We start from the raw sequence: 19,037 nt of genomic DNA on the forward strand, positions 1-19,037 counted from the left end.
GTTGGGCCCTTTCCTTAGCTACTGAAGGCTAATTTCTACATCATGTCCTGGAAGGTAAATCAGATATGGATGAGGAACCTTCCAGTGCAAAACTTTAATGTGAGTGGCTGGAGAAGCAGGACCAGGCTCTTGCCTCTTGTTTCCCTTGGTTAGGAAGACACCTGTGCTGAACCTTCCTCCAAAGTGGAGAAAGGGACTCTTCTCAACATCCCTCCGCATGTGTCTGGGAGCACTATGCTCTTTCTTAATTCCCCCAAACAAAATGCCCATCACTGTTGCTGATCACAAGAGGTCTGTATCTCAGTGCATTTACTTTTTCTTGTTTTCATTCAGGTCCAGGCACAATGCCACAACCTGCAGCATTAGGCCATATATAGTCCTTTTGGTCACATTTTCCACCATGCTCTGAATCAGCATGAGCTGGCAGTTATCTTCATCATCTGTGTGCACTCTGACCTGTATGTGATTAGTACTGTATCTGAAGAGGGAAGAGCTGAATTCAAACTGCTTTCGATAAACAAAAGGAACCTGATCTTATTGCACCATAACTTTTTTAGGATTCCTTTCTCTCTTGAGAACGCTCACCCTTCCTATTGTTGTTCTATGTCCTTTCAAACCCACTACACCCCAAGTCCCATCTGTTCCACATCAAAGGCGTCTTCCTCTCTTTAGATTGTGGAGTATCCTCTGCTCCTATTCTCAGCTATACTACGACCACTTTGCTTTTCAAGGTGCCCTCAAAAATCCTGCATTACTGATGACATGCTGCAGAAGAGAAAGCATTTAGTGTCTTTGGGCAGAGATGCTCAGAAATCAGCAACAACAGTTGTTTGGTAGCTGGCAGCCTCAGGGACTGGCTGGGAAGTGGCTGAGCAGAAGGGCAGCAGGAGGGCTGGCGACCACACTGTGCTCACACTGCCCCATCTCTACAGAAACCGCCTCATGCACCAAGTGGCTTTGTGAACCTCACTGTCTGCTGAGCAAGGTCAGTGTTCATTTAAAACATGCCTCAGTGCACCATTGTTTCCCACAGCTCTTTGAGGTTTGCATTATGATGCAGTTGGTGAGTCATGCACAGATTAGTCATGGAGAAGATTTATTCTTGTCCACCGAAAGTTCAGCATGAGTAAGGACAATGTGAGTTTGGCACCAGCTTGTTTCAGTTCTGGCCAGTGCCAAAGGTGAGTTACGTTTCTTAGCCAGGTGTGCAGCTCAGGTTGATGAGGTAGATAGGGCTACATGTCCAGTTTAATGCCTTTCTGCTGAAACCAAGACATAGTCAATGCAGACAGTAATAGAATGGGACCAACCCATATCATTATCTTCTCTATAGTCTAGATGCTAAAGATACTTCCACTGGTTATTAACCTTCATCACATCCAGCCACAAGTGAACAAAAGGCTCCAAGTCCTAATGAACCCTCCAAGTCTCCTGCCAAAGCTTACTAGCAAGTTGGATGAGATCTTGTCTTCATGAAGTCTGTTAGAGAAACACTCACACAGGCCTATGGGTTTGCTCCATAGTCCTCACATTATTCAGAAATGCAATTTTTGTGTATACCCACCAATCCTAAATTACTCCTGGAAATTTCTTAACCACAAAAAAGCTGCTTTTCTTTACATTTAAAAGGGACAGTATGATGCCTGGCAACATCAACACATTTCTGACTAGGAAACTGTCTGGGATTAAGCTGCCATAATGTTCACATTCAGCTAATTTTTATCTGATGAGTTTACACAGTGAGTGGAAAATCATACCTGCTGACTGCATTGGTAGCCACAGATCTGCAGGACACTTAGTCAGAGCTTGGGCTTCTGAAATGAGAAAATGTTTTCATTCATATTTTAAAATTCCATTCATTAACAGGTGTATATGGTTCAACTTCTTCAAAGTATGTTAGAGACATAGCCTAATAAATCTCCATGACACCTCACTGCATCTCCATTTTATAGATGGAGTGATTCGAATATATCCAAGTGAAATGACTTGCCCAAGGCTAATGAAGGAATCAATGTCAGAGACAGGATTAAAAGTAGAAAAATTCCTGGGCCCTAGTCTCATAACCTAACTGTGGTCTGCATTTCACTCGTGTGAAACCAGGAAAAGGAAACATATCTACTTTGAATATTGTAAAAAGTAGTTCAGAGCAGATGGGCAGGCTGGTGTTTTAAAATTGCTTCATTTTGTCACAAAACACCAAGAATATAGAGGATGTTCCTGCCCAAGACTATACCAAGGTGTGAACAGTACAAAATATGCCACTGGTAACTTTTGGAGTAGCAGAGGTTACATTAAAAGAACAAGCAGAATCTTTGATATGTCTCTTTTCTGTGCAGTTCCTCAAAACCAATTTCTTCCTGTGTGACACAGTTGGTAAAAGCTGCTATAAAGCTGAGAAGTACCAGTTTGGTGATGAACCTGTAGCAAGACACCTATTGTCACAACTCAGAGACAGAACAAGAGGTCTGTGATGCTCATTTCCCAAACATGCAGGTGGCTCTACCCACCTCTTTCTTAGATGCTAACACAGAACTAGGCAGCAGAATCTAATAGGAAGGCAATGCACCTGTCTAGCTGTGTAGAAGAATAATTGAACAACAGGAAAAAAAGGTACACTTGTGTCATTAAATATTGATGAGTAAGATTCATTGACTGAGTTGGAGACAGTAGGATATGGCTTGAAATAAAGCCCCATGAGGGCCACACCCCCTAGTATGCCCAGGGCCATCCCTTCAAAGGTAGGACAATTATAATTAATTGAGCAATCTGACAGAAAGCATACATCCATACAGTGGAGCAGAAAGTGACACTCTGCACAGAGCCATCCAGGACACTTGAAGGGTTAATACTGGTTCACTAGACCAAGGACAGTAAATTCTGCCTGTGGCTACCACCGGGTTATTGTATTATTATTGCTGGCCTTAGAAACAGCTTTTAATTTTAACTCTTTCCTGCATTCTCTACTACCTTATTTTTAAATAATTGGCTTTGAATAAAATTGCATGAAATCTTCCCAGTCATACCTTTCAATAAATGATTTTCACTTTCAGTATTTACATTATGTACACACAAAAAATAATCCAAAGAACTTGAATCGCCTTTACCTATCACTTTTAAAGGTTAAAGACCAGAAACATGATCACAGAACTGGGCCCCTGTCTTTTTTAGTGTGATTAGTCCCTTCTATTTGCTGCAAGGATCCCATCCATTGCCTAATGGGACTCATACTGTGAGTGTTTAGTGCAAACATACAGACTAAACAGACAGTCCTGTACCCTTTCAGTCTTCCTGCGTTCCTTCACCTAACCACATTTCTAAGATGGCTTGCTGGGAATTGCTTATGTCTGTTAGGAGTGTGGTAACCATCAGCTACCTATGATATGAAAATCTCAGTATTATTTTCAACAATATGCTGAGCACATCACCAGCCCACTGTCAGGATAAAGAGAAAGAGCTGAGGGAGCTGGGATTATATAAAGTGCAGAGGACTGCAGAGGACTGACTTGGTGACCCAAGAGGTCTCCTTTCCAATCCTATATTTCTATGTTCATCTGTTCACATTGAAGATGATGGGAGACATTTCCACTGATTTCAAAGGGTTTTTATCTGACCTCAGTTACATTTCCTTTCAATATATAGATGCAAAAGTAATGTCACACATGATTTTCATGAGACATGCTAATATACAATCATTTCTGCGAGCAGCAGAATGAATCCAGAAGGATAAATTGTTCATCTGAAAACGCTAAACATGCCAACATCTGAAAAAATATGTCTTCTTGTATCTGAAATGCAGTTAAGTCCAGCAGTACCACAGATGGATTTCCAGTCATCATCAGGCATCATCAATTATGCCAAATAAATTGTCCTGTTATCTACTTGCACTTTTTGCAAGTTACAGAGACAAGTTTTTGATGTGAGGACTGGCTTGCCACAAGGCTGGTCTGCATTTCCAGCGTCAGGAAGGAACGCCCCAGCATGAGTGTCCCAGTGTGAAACCTGTAGCTTTGTATGGAAGGTTATTTAATATGTATATGGGACATCGCCTGTTAGAGAGATGAGCAACAAAATGCTCTGGAAAGAAGTGCAGAAGTCAAATATTGATGGTAGAACTGGGCAGCTGTGGGTTTTTTTCCTTTTTTCCTTTTTCTAACTGATCAGGCATTCAGCCTGCTCAGTAGAGTTGCTTCAATATGTTACCTAATGGCTTCATCTTTACTTGTGAGATTCCCCATCTGTGGCCAGACTGTGCCACTGCTTCATTCAGCTGAGCGAGAGAGCAACATTCATTTGCTCACTCAGATCTTAAGAGACAGGTCTTCCTCTAGAGCAACAAAAAAATGAGCTGCTCCTTAGTCAGGTCTGAACCTTTGCACTTAAGCCAGCCTTTGATGAAACTTTGCTCTGGATTTCAATGCTGCTTTTTATATCTGGGAAATCTACTTGCTTGCTCTTGCTCCATCCCTTTTTTGTTCTTTAACTGGTATCATTCTGATTTATGTAGTGGTCTCATGCTTTCCTCTGGAGATTTCTGTATTCGCCTTGTTTTCAAAGCCAAATAACAAGTAACGATTTCTAATCTGCAGTGTCTTTGGAAGGATGGATGCTCAGACACAGTCAGTCCTGTTTTCTGCTTTTTCAGGTGTTACACAGTAGCTGCTTCTGCTGCTTGTATGCCTCTTTTCTCCTCTAAGTGATTTATAAAGCACGGAAAACAGAATCTTGTCCAGTCTAGTTCTCTAAAGCACAGAGCCCTTTCCTCCTATTGGGTTCATGGTACCTCTAACAAGGATACTCCATGGAAGGAATTGACCATTTGGGAATACTGGTACAGGCTCTTTGACTACTCAGATTTTGTGCATCTTTCTTATGACCAGGAAAGAGAAATTATGTCACATGATAAGACATAGTCAGGATGCTGAAGATACCCTGACACACTTTGAGAAGACCGAGTGTTCCAGGGTAGTATCTGGACCTTCACGCTATATAGCATACCTAAGAGACACCTGTCATGTCTCCCACACGATGGGTATCATTTTCATAGAAAATATAGGCAAAGCATGGGGGAAAAGATGGGAAAGAGACCGTGGCACATCTCAGTTTCTGCCCATTAAGCAGGAGGAATCCACACAGGAAAAGCAAATTCAGGAAAAGAGGATCGCTTTTGATTCATCTCCTCCTTTTAAAGCAATTGTAAAGTGGTTTAATCAGTTGTTTTCCACTCCATTCAAGGGCTAGCTTCAAGTCATGGGTGTTAAAAGCCCATGGCCAGAAACAGAGCCTTTTGGATCTTGTCATGGTCTCATTGATGACATCTGAACAACCTGGGGAAATCACATCTGGCTGGCTGGCATCACAATCAGCTAGTCTTGAGGGGAAGGGCTTAGTCCTAGCTCCACAGTCTGCAGACACCAAAGAGCAATCCCCAAGAGGCCTTTGTGTATTTCAAAATGAGTGATGAAAGGACACCAGCAAATGCAACAACTTGTGCATGTTGAAACATTCAATATTCAAAGCAGAAGGACCTTGCATGAAGACCAATGGAACATCTGTGAATCTGAAGCCCCCATGTTCCTCCCAAGATCCAGCCTAGATCCACAGACGACACAGGTCTGATGGAGATAAATTGCAGTTTCAAGGTAGGCTGTATTTAGGTGCCTACTAGTTCATACAGACCTGCAGAACTGTTCTGGTTGACTTCATGATTACCTCTTCAGTGGTCCTATGTCAGAGGAAACCACTCATAGTTGGCCTTCATTTACAAATGACATCTCCTACAAGTGGAATGAGAAGCATGAGAACAGTAAAGCTGAACTAATTTGTTCTGGCACCAGTAATCCAATGTCACAAGATATACCTATGACTGTCACATTCAAATTTAGTAGATAGCAGGCTTGCTTTTCATTTGATTTTTAGTAGGTCTCTCTCCACAATAAATATAAGAGTAGAATGCATAAACAAAGTGCCTGGCACTTACAGTTTATCTTGGTGACAGAAAACTTGATTGATGAATAATAAGTTCAGAAAGTGGCAAATGTTCAACACAGGGCTAAATAACCTTTTGTCACTGGCTTTAATTTTTTTTTCTCCAGCTCAGATTCTCCTAGCCTTCACATTTGTTGTCTTGAAGTTGCTTTGTTCTAGTGCTCCATCAGCTGCTGGGAGGAGAAAAAGCACTGCCCTATTTGCTTATATATATTTTCACTGATGGAATTGCTTATCACCAAGACAGGGTTAAATGAGAACTTTTGTATGTCACGTTGCTTCTTGTTTTCCCTTTCACTTTGCTAGGACAGAGCCTGTGAGACAGACATTCCTGCTTGTACAATGATGATTTTTAAGTTAAAATGAGAGGAGGGGTGCACACACACACGCAGAATGAAGTGGCTCAGAGATGTCAGTTAAAGTAGGCTGGAAGGAAAAAAAATATTTTGCAGGGATGGAAACTGAGGCACAGAGCCTTAGAGTGACTTTTTTTTTCCACGAGCTTTTAGGAAGAGCATGGCAGAAGGGCAAGCACAAGCCAGACCCCATGGCTTCTGATCTTGTGCCTTAGCAACAAGACCACTTTGCTTCTGTGCGCAGGCTCAAAAAGAAGTAGGGGCAACCTTCTAGGAGGGAAATCCTTGTTGGATTAAGCATTTTGCTTGCTTCCCCCTTCTCACCCCTTTCCTCCTTCAAAGCATGGAGGATGGGGAGGGGGGCAGGCAGTGAAACACTGCGTGTCCTCCCCTCACTCTTCAGCAGCATCTTGGGGCTCCCCATCAGCCCCTGAACACTCGCGCCCCTCAGCCAGGGAGGAGAGCAATGATTTGTAATTGCACTATCTTCATTACCGTCTCTTAGTTCTTCACACGCTAATGTCAAGAGCTTTGTCTTTGTAGTGTTATTGGCATTTTTCATCATATTCATGAAGTGTGGGTCAATTTTCTTCAAAAGGCTCACTTTGCCAACTTGCCACAAAGACAGACAGTAATAAATTCTACTAGTGCACAGCGAAGGCTTCGTAGCTGCAAGCAACAATAAAAAGCAATGAGCTGGGTGTCACTAAGTAACTCCAGTTTACACTGCATTTTCTTCCTTTATTGAAAACGCAGAATATGAATTTATTAATGAATACACAGGCCTACTTTGAAGGGGTATGGGGGGGTCCGAGTCAATTTATTTGGTATTCACACAGTGTGTGCCTACATTGTATTGTTTCATCATTTTATGGCCAGGAACAGCTTGTTAGGCTGTGGCCCTCCAGAAAAAAGCAGGCTCATATAGCAACACCTTGACGTAGATGTACAGCTGCTTTCACTGTGGCTGTCTCACCTTTAGCCCCGTCTGTCTACTGCCTGCTTTCATTTTCCGCATTCATACATCAATAAGCTTTGCATGCTGACACCTAATTTTGCAGGCTACTTTGGTTATGGAGGCCATGTTTTGCATATCACTACCCACCCCCTTCTGACATCTACTGCCTTTAAAGACGGAGAGAATAGAGAGAGCACGAAAGAGGAATTCTTTTCTTCTCAGCCTAATCAGAGATTTCTTTATATTTGTCAAAAGCAGATCTGCCAAATCAACTTTAATTGATTCTTCCACAGTTCTCATGTATGATTTTTGAAGGACTGGGTTTGTGTTCCAAGGCACAGTGTTGTGTTTCAAACAAACATGAGGTTTCTACAGCAAATCAAATTTGGATGCCAATTAGTTAGCATTTTCCATTCCAATTAAATTTGAGACCTTTCTGATTTTGAAAGACTTGGGTGCCTCTTGCTTGTGTGTATATATGTATGACTGTGCGTGTGCACTTATCTCTATTTATTTTATGGAGACATAAAGATACACACATATGAAATATTTAATGTGCCCTCACTGGTCTAATAAGCTAGGAGAGGTTAGAGCCACCCATTTCAATATACCTTTTGGAGGATTTTTCTTATTTACTTTGTTTGTTTCACAAAGGCTTACCAGCCCATTCTTACCTGTTATGTGACACCACAAAGGTTTTTACTTCTCAGTTAGGTGGCTAATGTCATTATATTGTTGACAACTCATAAAATCTTATAATAATAGAGCTTTTCCTCCCCACACAGTCACATAGTGAAAGCTTATTGTAGCAAAGAAAGGATCAGGAGCAAAATGCAAGATTAATGGTTAAAAAAATGGAAGTGGGTTGAGACCAGGTAGAATAATGTGTCTTAAAAACAAATACAATTTGCATGTTAAGACATTTCTTGATCTTACTAGGTTTACCCTAAATAAACTCATTATACAATACAGAGCATTTCCTAGCGGATGTTGCATATTTCAGCAAAGTCTATGCATTTATTTTGAGTCAGCTTTAAAACAAACTTGCTTTTATGACCAAAAATCAGTTTTTAGGCAGACGTGTAATACAGAGACTAAGGCTGAACCCAACGCTAAAATCTACACCTATCACATACCATCAGAGTCAATCACAAAACTATCCTAGACAATATCTGCACTGCAGGGAAGAAATCTTGACATTTGTGGGCTTCCAGCACACAAGGTGCAAACTGTCCACCATTAAGTTTTTCCCTCATGAGTTCACAAAAGGACCTCCAGATGGAAAAAACTCTCAGGAGAAAACAGAACTGTTTCCATTCATTTCCAAGGACTCAAAACCACAACAGTGAGGAATTCACCCTCAGCAAAATTCAGGTGGGAACAAGCATACTCCTGCATTTCTTTGGGAAAGAGATTAGTTTCTTCCTCTTTAAAAAAAAAAAAAACACACACAAACAAAACAACAACAACAACAGCAAAAAAAACCCCCCACAACACCAAAGTCCAAAGTTGCAAGCTTGAAAAGGTGAGAAACTCTAGACACACTTTGCCAGCAGGGGAAAGCAACAATCTTCGGGTAGTTTAGTTCTAGTACTCCATTTGTTTTATATTCACTCCTACTACATGTAACTACTCACCTTCATGACCAAAAGCAGTAAAATGAGGAGTTATGATGGCTATCGAACACTGTTCACATACTCACAGTGTCACATCCGATGTCAATTAGCGTGCATGTTGATGTGATTATCATACAAGGGGAAAATCTACAGTGTTCAACAGCCCTTGGATTCACAGTTCTGGATGGGCTTTGTTTTGTGGAGTGTTGAGCACACATAAAATGAAAGTCATGGAAAACTGTCTGGCACAAGATCTTTGACAGATCAGTGTTGGAAGAGTTTCTATATGTGGTCAAAAATGTGTGGTTTAAACTCATTATACCAGTTTCTCTTTACAGCTGAGTAAAAATGAGCTTTTTGGGTGAAAAATCTGCAGGTGGACAGACTAGGTGGACAGGTTAGGGAGTAAAAATTCAGAGAGGTATGCAAACATTTTGCAACTCTCAAAACAAAAATATCTCGTGCCTTTCATATGAAACATCTCGGACTTTGATATGCTTTAGTTGTTACTTTGCACAAAAACAAAAGGGTTAAACATTGAAATGAAACTCTGAAATCATGTCTAATATCAAACTGGCCATTTAAAGGTGTATACTTTTACCTTTTGGTTGGTTGGATGGTTTGGGGACTTTGTTTGTTGGGTTTTTTGTTTGATTTGTTATGGGGCTTGGGGTGTTGTTGTTTTGGTTTGGGGGTTTGTTTGGAGGTTTTTTGTCAGAAAAGGTCTAAAATTTTATTTTTGGTTTAGCTGATGATCAATTTTTCTTCAACATTGCAGGATCTTCATTAACCCACCAATTCATCTATTTATCTCCCTTGTGCTGACTTCTGTAAAAAATGTAGCCCTTCAAGCTACAGAATGATAGAGGAAAATCAGACAACACACAATAAGGTCTATGAAATTATGAACATTATAGAGAAAGGTATAGGGAAAGCAAGCAGGAACAATTTGTCCTTATTTCTTCTGGCATAACAACTAGGGTGCTCCAAATTATGAAGCAGTGGGTTTGAAATAGTCCATAAGAAACACTTTTACAAAGACTAACTAAATTATGCAACTTAGTGCACAGCATGTTGCAGAGGCCAGGAATATAATGGTTTTGAAATGTGATTAAATAAATTTGCAGCAGAGGTCCACAGAAGACTGCCAAGCACCATGACCCAGTGCAGCCCCTCATTTGGGAAGTTCCTAACATATTATTTAGCCAGAGCTGGGGAGGGGAGAGGTCCCTCTCCATGCACATCCATTCTGATAACACTATGGTGATGGTGAGATTCTAGTATCACCTTTGCAAAGAGAGGATGTCCACAACACAATGTTACAGATAGTTATGTGTTTCTCATGGGGTCTCCTTTCCTGTCTGAGTCTGCTTGGACATGCTAAGTGAAGTGTCCGAGCAGAGTTCTGGTCAGAGCAGTACATCCAGACCCTTAAGGGAATCATTCAACTGCCAAGTGCATGCTGTGCCCTTGATCCAGATCACACATGCAGAAAAAACAATAGCACTGATGAGTGATTATGTTTCTTTGTGAAGTATTCATATCAGTGTACTTGTGTATCTGGTATGCAACAGTGCTATATATTGAGGTCTTTATGTATTTTTCACTTTATGAATGTTTCATTGTAGGGTAAGTAGAAAAAAAGAAAAGTAAAAAAGGGCCACTGGCTGTTTTGACAATGGTGGCAGGAAGTGCTCTATTCAGTAGGAGTGGGAAATCAAGATAGGCACACAAATGTGGATGAGGTGAGCTGGTTTTAACTGCTAGTGAAGACCAGGGCAGAAGTTTTCAACCATTTATTGATTTATCATCCCTTACACTTCCAATGGAGAGGTGATCACCTGTAATAGTGAATTAGTCTCCTCACAATAGGCATTTTTCAGTTGCCTTTCAGACACCCTTTACAGAGGTGGCTCAGAGACCCTCTGGGACATGTTGCCCAGCTGGAAATTTGATGGCACAGGGATGAGCAAAGCATCAGGGATAGGAAATACTGGAGTTTGGGGTTCAGCTTTACCATCCCATCTTTCGATTTCCTGACTGTGATAAAGAATAATTTTTAAAAGCCTTCATTTAGTTTTGAGGTTAAAAAGGATTAGATCATCCACTCTGACCTCTTACATCTAAAAGCCACTGCATTTACTCAGTTTACAGGTGCCTCCATAAAATAACAGTCCATATTCATTTCAGTCACGCTGAAGGAAATAAACCTGCTCCAGTCAAAAAGGGATTTTGCTGAGGTTCGCCATTTGCCACTGTTCACACTCTCGTCATTCACATCCTTTCTCATCACAATACTATTTTCCCTCTCCATATCCATGAACACATTGTTAAAATACAAGCAATAGGAGTTTAAATTACAGTGGCATCCCATTTTGGTCACATTTTACATAGTTAAAAGGGATCCTCGGTGAAAAGACTTGGATTGTCTTACTAGACAGGCAAAAAGCCCCTCACACTAAAAGGGAGGAATCGCTGTTTTATCTGGCTCACATAAACCAAAGAGAATAAATGATTGGTCAAAATTCACCCCAAAGTTGGTGGCAGGGATGGAGCTGAAACCTACTTTTTCAAGTCGAATCTGGAGTTTTAATCACCAGAAAACCCTTCCTCCCCCTTCATTGCTTCCATTTATCATTTCAGGCTAGGCAGACTACATCAAAATGATGGCTTTGTGAAGCATAGAAACAGAGTTTTACGGGCAATAAACAATAAATATGAGCCTGAGAGACATCTCCAAGAAACCTCCTTACCAAAAAAGAGTCATTTTTCCTTTTTTTTCCCCAGATGGCAAAAACATTCCTTCTCCCCTCCTGCCCACACCGCTTTGCCGGGCTCAGCATGCTGCCAGCCACACTGCCCCGGCTGCGCCAGCTCCCCTGCATGGCACATTGGCTGCAGAATAGCAGCAAGCACTTCTTCTCCCTGCCAAGATGACAAAGTCCTGGCTGGCTCAGCCATGGCCTCTGCCAGTGTACCAGAGAATCAGTTGTGTGATTTCATTTAGCCGCTGCTAACTAATTATTAACTGTAGGCTCAGCATTCAGGGTGCAGACAATGGGATCAGGCAGGCACCACTCCATGGGCGGGGGGCAGCACAGTCAGCACAGGTTTCTTTTTAATTATTCTGCAGTGGAATCAGACCGGGAGGAGCAAATTGAAAAGTATACCAAATTACCATTGATAACCAGAACAGTGATGGGGTTTTTTAGTGTTTCTGTGAGATCTCACCCCCAGAACCCCAAATGCCCTTTCAGCTGTAGCCACCAAAACCGAATGTACTTTAAAAACTGGAATAAACTATTCTGTTTTTTAGGTTTTCTAAACAACAAGTTATGCAGAGTTGAGCCCAAATCCCATCTCTACGTGTTTTGTTTGAAGACCTAGATATAAACTTGGAGGATGGGGTGTCCTGTTATGTGACATTTCCAGGCAAAACCTCTCCACAGCTTGTAAAGGCTTTGTTCTCAATTGATGTCCAGACTTCAAATTTTTGGGCCTTTGTTTGGTATCATGCTTTGCTTCATGGCAAAACATGCTTCATGTAGGCTGAACTCCTACACTGTCTGCGTTTTCTTGCCTCTTGAGAGATTTGTGCAGGAAGGATTGACTTTGTCTCCTCTGGCATTCATGTCTCACTGGCTCTGTTAGTTTGGAACTGCAGAACTACACCCTGGATCGAGTTCACTATGAAAGTTGTTCAATGCTCATTCAGAAATTGAGTGCATCTTAGCAACACTTTAGATGACTTTCCAAGATGTTTCCTCATTTCTTGCAGCCTATTGATTAAGATATTTGCATCTCAAAGAGACATCAAACAACAATGCTGTTCAAAGCAGGAGGAAAAGTTTTCAAAAGGGTCCTCTGAAAACAGTGTTTCATCCTGGAAAATATTTGCTCCATGTGAGAGTTCATGAACATGATCACTCCTATCAGAAGACACATCTTAGTCAGGAGATAGAGACTCTCTTCTAGATTTTCCAGCAGTAGAAACACATAATTTGAATTTGGGACAAGGGACAGTGTCCCACTGGCCCCACTTGAGTGGCTCAATGTTAAGGAACCAGCAGCCCCACCAAGGACTGAGCAGCACCCCAAGCAGCAGCTCCTCCCTAAGAAGGAGTGTGTGAGCAAGGGATAAGGACCATGCTTTAGCAGGTATCAGACCAAGAACTGGAGAAAATGGGCTGCATATCTCACTGAACAAGTGCTTGTAAAGGTCTGAAAGTGAACTCAGCCCTTTGGTGTAGGAGCCTGGTGCTGTATCTGCAACAAAGCCTTTCCTGTAAATGGAGACATCAGAAGAAGATGACATTCCCTATGGGCTGGCAAAATGTTATAGGAATCACAGCTGACTCCACTCAGGAAACATCTCTCTCAGGTCTGAGTGGAATTCTATACCGAAGACATAAATTTTTAAACTAAGATTTCTTTTTCCTTCCACTTTCAATGCCTCGGTACTACTTTTTCACTAAGCAGTTATTAAAAAGAAGGAACATACAATTTTGTACATGTGTAATATTTCTTTCTGAATATTACTCAATTTAGCCATGCAATAGTCCCTCCTCCTCTTCTTCAAGCCTTCCCATTTCAAGTCTTGACACATTTTTTGATCTAGTTTCCTGTGCTGCTAACACTCTACTCTGGCTCAGATCCTCCTGCAGCAGGACCCCCAGTTCACCCAGCTCCCTTCCCATATCTCTCCAAAGGCTGCTGTGGGAGTAGGTGGGAGCAGTAAGTCCTCTCAAACAATGGTAGGAAGCACCGATTCCTTTTCAGGCTGTACCAGGCTCTTAACAATCATGATTTCTCACATCTATCCGTGCAGAGCATTGTGGGATACTGTGTTTGACTCTCCACGAACTGTGTTGCTAGGACGACGTTTATTATGATACATAACATGAATAAAGGATGAAACTGTACACAGTGTGCTGATTTGCTATAACTGTCATCTGTGATGATAGTCTCTAGTTTATACCTCAAATGAATTTTGCATGGATGGTACCAATGCTACCAAGTGCTGCAGAAGTGTATTTTACAGAGCTCCCTGGGCCAGGCATGAAGATCATGCCACTTTAAACAGCGAATCTGTTATTGTGATGTTTGTGAGAGAAGAACAAGTGGGAAAGTCACTTTCAAGTGCAGCTCAGTGCTCTTTTAATGAGGAAAGGGTCTTCTTCAGAGTCAGCCAACTACTGAGGAGGAGCTGACACCCTTAGTAGTCAACATCCTCAAAACAGCTGACAGCTCCAGATAAATCAGTTTGTGTACTTCCTCCCCTTCTCATATCACCTGCGGTGACAGGAAAGCACTAATTTCCTTTGAGAGGGAGAGAGATGGATGCACACGTGCATCCTGGGCATGTTGATCCTTCAGTGTAAAATTAACAAAAACAGAGGCAAGGGAGAACTGGGAATAGGCACAGCACTTTGTCAAGAGGAAGGGTTTGCTGTGGTAGAGCCCCATATTCATCACACAGTAATTTACAAATATGCATATGGCAGAATCACATTTCATTAGCCCCTGGAAGAAGAAGCCATGACAAACACAGTGTTGGGTGTACTGACTGCCTAGTTCACAGCTATAATTCTCTCCCACACAGCACAGGACTCCACACCAAGGGGGCTGGCACTCAGCACATGGCACTAGCCATATGCACAACTAGTGCTCAGGCATACTGCTTGTGCCTACACTTGGGTACTGCCCAGCCCTGGCTGTCTGGCCACCCAGGAGATTGTTCTCTGCCACAGTTGCCATTGAGGTGGACTGCTGCAGTGGAAGCAAAAGCAATTTCCTGGCACTGAAAGGCCGAGTTTGCAGATTATAGTCCCAATCCCACACCCAAGCAATCACAAGGCTGGGACCTGCAGAAGCTTTTTGAGTTGGTCTGGAGGCAGTCATTTGTTTATCAGTTGCTTGCTGCAATCAATAGGGTGTTAAGTACTGCCTGTACTCTCTTGCACAGAAAATCCTCACCACACACTTCCTGAATTCATTATTCCAATGCTGTCACATGGCTAAATGATGTTATAAAAATTAGATACTGCAGGCTGTTAAAAGCACTGCACACTGTCTGAAAAGAAATCCACCAAAAAAAAAAAAAAAAAAACCTCCAGATAAAACCACCAAGAAATTTCTCCCCAGGAGGCAATGCAGCTCACAACTTCCTCCTGGGCCCGGAAACTGTCCTGGTTAGAAACCTCAGGCAGCAGTTTCAATAGATCTGGCTGTCATTTGGTTTGTGTCATTACTTCTGAGAGTCATCTCACCATCCTCACTGAACTGCCACATTTCCAGAGACAGGCTCTGACACAAGGTGAGCTGAAACAAGCCAGAAACGAAAGAAAGAGACTCAACCTGTTTAAACAGGAAAGTGAACTGCCCACTGTGACCCTACTTCAGAGAGAATCTTGCCCTAAAAACAGACACTCGCTGTCCAGGGATGAAGAGAGTCTGTCTCCACTGCCTGTGCTTTCAGCTGCATTTAAGAGTCCCTCTCCTTCCCGAGGATTTTTTAATGAAAAGAACAAAAGTGAGGAAAAAAAGCACAATCAAACCAACCCCCCTCTGAAAATATAGGCAAGAATCTGAATTTTACAGACCTCTCAGCTTCTCCTGTCAGTAACTGCCTTGTTGTCATGATGCATCAGGTTACATTAGTTAGATCACTGATGATATCATCATTTATATAATAGAATACAATTGGCATGATCAGGTGAAACAAGTCATAGCAATGACATGACACAGCAAAAATGTCTACAAGGAGGGGCTGCCTGACAACCATTTAAAATCAATTATAAGTTTACATTTAAAAATAAATGCATATAACTAGATCTGCAAACATGAAACAATAACTACACATGCTTGCATATGTACACATATATGTATAATCACATACACACGCTCCTGTGGTTTTCAGCCAAACTACAGCCACATGTATGTTATCTCAAGACAAGCTGAAGGCCACCTCTGGGGGCAAGAGTTTTTTAAATCAATTCCTTCCTGCACCAGAAATTCAGAAAGCTGCTCAACACAGAGGCATCTGTGCCCATGGGTAAGCCCTAGCATGGCCCAGCCACAGGAATGCTCAATGGTACAGAGCCATATAAGATGAGCAGGTCAGGACCAGAGGTCTTAGGAGTCCAGGGTCCAGGCCCTTTCAAAACCCACAATGTTCCAAAGCCCATGTGAGATGCTGCCCCACACAGCCACATTGCTCTGAAAGCAGCAGTACCTGCTTGAGTGATGTAGAGTTACACATCTCCAAGCAGAAGCCCTCCCTTTCATTCCAGTTTTGTACTAGGCTGGGTTGTTTCTTTCTTGCACCATTGAGTATTTCAGCGAAAAAGCTCTTTTGTGTGTAAATAACTATTAGGTGGTTGGGTTTTTTTAAAGCAAAGAAAATTCATAAAGTAAAGGAGACAGAATTCATTTATATGAAAAATAGAGGGATTAAACACAGCCAATAAATTACAATAAACTGTCCACAGTGAACAATGGCACCAGATGACCATAATGGAGATCCACCGCTCTTGTGCTTTTATTAAAAGAACAAAGCACTGCAATTAAATGTAAAATCCGGTAATATGTCATCGTACCTTAAGCATCCTTTTCTCATTCATTGAACACTGTCCTCTGATTTAATTGAAGCCTCTGGTCCCTTTGAGACAGCAATAGTCCTTACTCTAGGCCAAGTTTAGCATTTCATTATTTAGTAATCTGAGATGGAGTCATGCTATTGACTCTCAAGCGATCCTCTTTGCTTCTTATAACAAAAAGGATGCCCACAGAAATAATTGATACCACATTCTACTCTTCTAGTAAATCGTCCCTTAGTGGATTGTGAAAAGAGGTTTTTTGATTTAGACTTAAGAATAACAAAAGTTGGGTATATTTTTCACTGATGACCCCCATATGACACGTCCATAACCCCTTTCGCAGCAGGAATGTTGGCCTAAAGGCATTTTAGCAGCTAAAATGAGTGACTAGAGGCTTTCCAGCTTTTGTTATATATATTCAGTATATAAGTGATGCCTTCATATGGGAAGGTCATTTTTTTTCTACAAAACAACTTACTGTACACCTAATCTGATCAAGAACTGACATTCTCCTCCCTGCTGTATCAGGCAGCCATCGGTGCTTATCACCTCATAAAGGCAAACAGCAACTCACAAATTCATTACAGCTTTGCAAGCTGGAAATGGGCTGAAGACCATTTGTCACAAAGGGTCCAGGGCTGAGCCTCTGAGTTTGGGAATGGCATTAACCAGTTTTCCAGCTCTAAAACACCCTTGTCTTGGGGAAGCCTCTGTTATGCCCCAGCCTTTGGGATTTTCATCCCTCCCTGCTGTAAATTGAGATTTGTTCCCCACAGATTGCCCATGAATGGGCTTTGCTGTAAGTGCAGCCCCAAGCTCCTTGGCTGGCTACTCAAGGTTCACTGAGATTGCCCATGAAGAAGTTCTTCTAGTGGCAGTGATGCTGTGTATGTGGTCACTGCTCTGCCACCTCTCCATCAGCACAGAAACAGTCTTTCAGCCAACAGCTCAGGCTGTAATAGAACCATGATGAGACTCAAAGAAACATCTCACACCTAACTCCCACTACCCTTCATGCAGAACATCACATGGGGATGTCCTAAGCCACCATTTCCCCTAGAAGGCTCTTAACAGGCTGCGGAGCACCAAAGCACTGAGCCTACTCATCTTTTCCACTGGCATCATCACAAAGCTCTTAACACAACTGGACAGAGTGATAGTCACTTCCTCATGACTTTTGCCCATTTGCAGGAGCATCAGAGCATCCCTTCTTTTTCTCACTAACTCCCAGTTTCCTCCAGCACTTAGTGGTCCTAGAATGACTTAGTGGATAGAACCCACTAACCAGCCTCCTCTTTACCACCAGCCAAACGTACTCCTTAGCTTTCACAAAGGTAGTAACACTAGTACATCTGGACAGGTCTTACTGCACCCACAGAAGGCTCCTGTCCATCTGTCCTGAAGGCAACAGCATCATGCTCAGCACAAGTGTGCTGAAGGCAGCTTGCACTGCAGGGCAGTGGGCACCACTAATTGTACAGCCAATGTACCAAATCTGCAGAATCAGTGGAATTATCCATTTATTTCAGGCGGGAGAGTTTGACAGGTGGATGCCACATGTCAGTGTGTAGGATGGCTTCAACACCCACAAGGGTGAGCTCTGCTAATTCATCTCACCAAATGTGAAAGAGAACACTGAGCGCAGCTTACAAGAGATGATTTTTTACAGGCTCATTGCTGTGCATGTTGAATGACCAGCCAATAATGCCAATAACAAATGCAGGCATAAGAAGTCAGTGACTGTGGACACCGACGGGAAGCCTGCCCTGTCTTGTCCACTTGCTTATGTTCAGCTCATTGGTCCAGACCTAAGGAAAATTTAATGTTTTTCAGCACAGAGAGCTTAATAGATATGCATTCAGGACTAGGACATCAGTCTTCCCTCAAGCCAATCCCTTGCACAACAAAAGGCAGATAGAAAAGATCACCCTGATGCCTCTTTGCTTTCAGGCTCTGGCATTTCTCATTCCCTAAGGACACCCCAAAAAAAAGTGAATTTTCACTAACTTTGGAAAACCAATTCCTGGTGGTTAAAAATAGCTGTTCTTCTGGAAATGTTCACGATCATTCTCAGACAATTCAAGCACAAATCTAAGATGGGGAGATCGTTTCCCACAATAAACTCATACAGCTGGAAATTACACAAGTGTATCACGAAATAACCCCTGCATAAGGCTGCAAATCTCACAGCCCATAAGCCTGCACTCAAACTCATCCATATATAATTCTGTAATCTGTTTGGTGTGTTAAATATTTCGAATTAAAAATTGTCAGGGTCAGAGCCAAAACGATGCATTATATGGGATAAGATTTTAATTCAGTAGGTCTTGAGAGAGACATGGGGAAGGAGAAGGAATCCATTATTTTACATTTGGGGAGAGTTATTTGACTGCTGGACCAACCCATACCAGGGCACTTTGCAGCAAGTTTTGTTTTGTTTGTTTGCTTCTCATCTCCCAGTACTCAAATTATCTCCAGGTCCTTAGATCCATTACACTAATTAATATTAAGAACATATGCATAT

General features: G+C 42.0%; 1 long non-coding RNA gene across 1 annotated transcript; it reads right to left on the reverse strand.

The window, feature by feature from the left end:
• Positions 1 to 1,079: 1,079 nt before the first annotated feature.
• On the reverse strand, positions 1,080 to 15,559 carry LOC135176748 (uncharacterized). The gene is made up of 4 exons (XR_010302808.1): positions 15,518 to 15,559; positions 5,677 to 5,774; positions 1,758 to 1,814; positions 1,080 to 1,259 (listed from the first exon to the last, which is right to left on the reverse strand). It is a non-coding gene; the product is annotated as an uncharacterized LOC135176748 (long non-coding RNA).
• Between the last annotated feature and the right edge of the window lie 3,478 nt (positions 15,560 to 19,037).

Source organism: Pogoniulus pusillus, chromosome 7 (genome assembly GCF_015220805.1).
Source record: "Pogoniulus pusillus isolate bPogPus1 chromosome 7, bPogPus1.pri, whole genome shotgun sequence".
NCBI classification, from domain to species: domain Eukaryota; kingdom Metazoa; phylum Chordata; class Aves; order Piciformes; family Lybiidae; genus Pogoniulus; species Pogoniulus pusillus.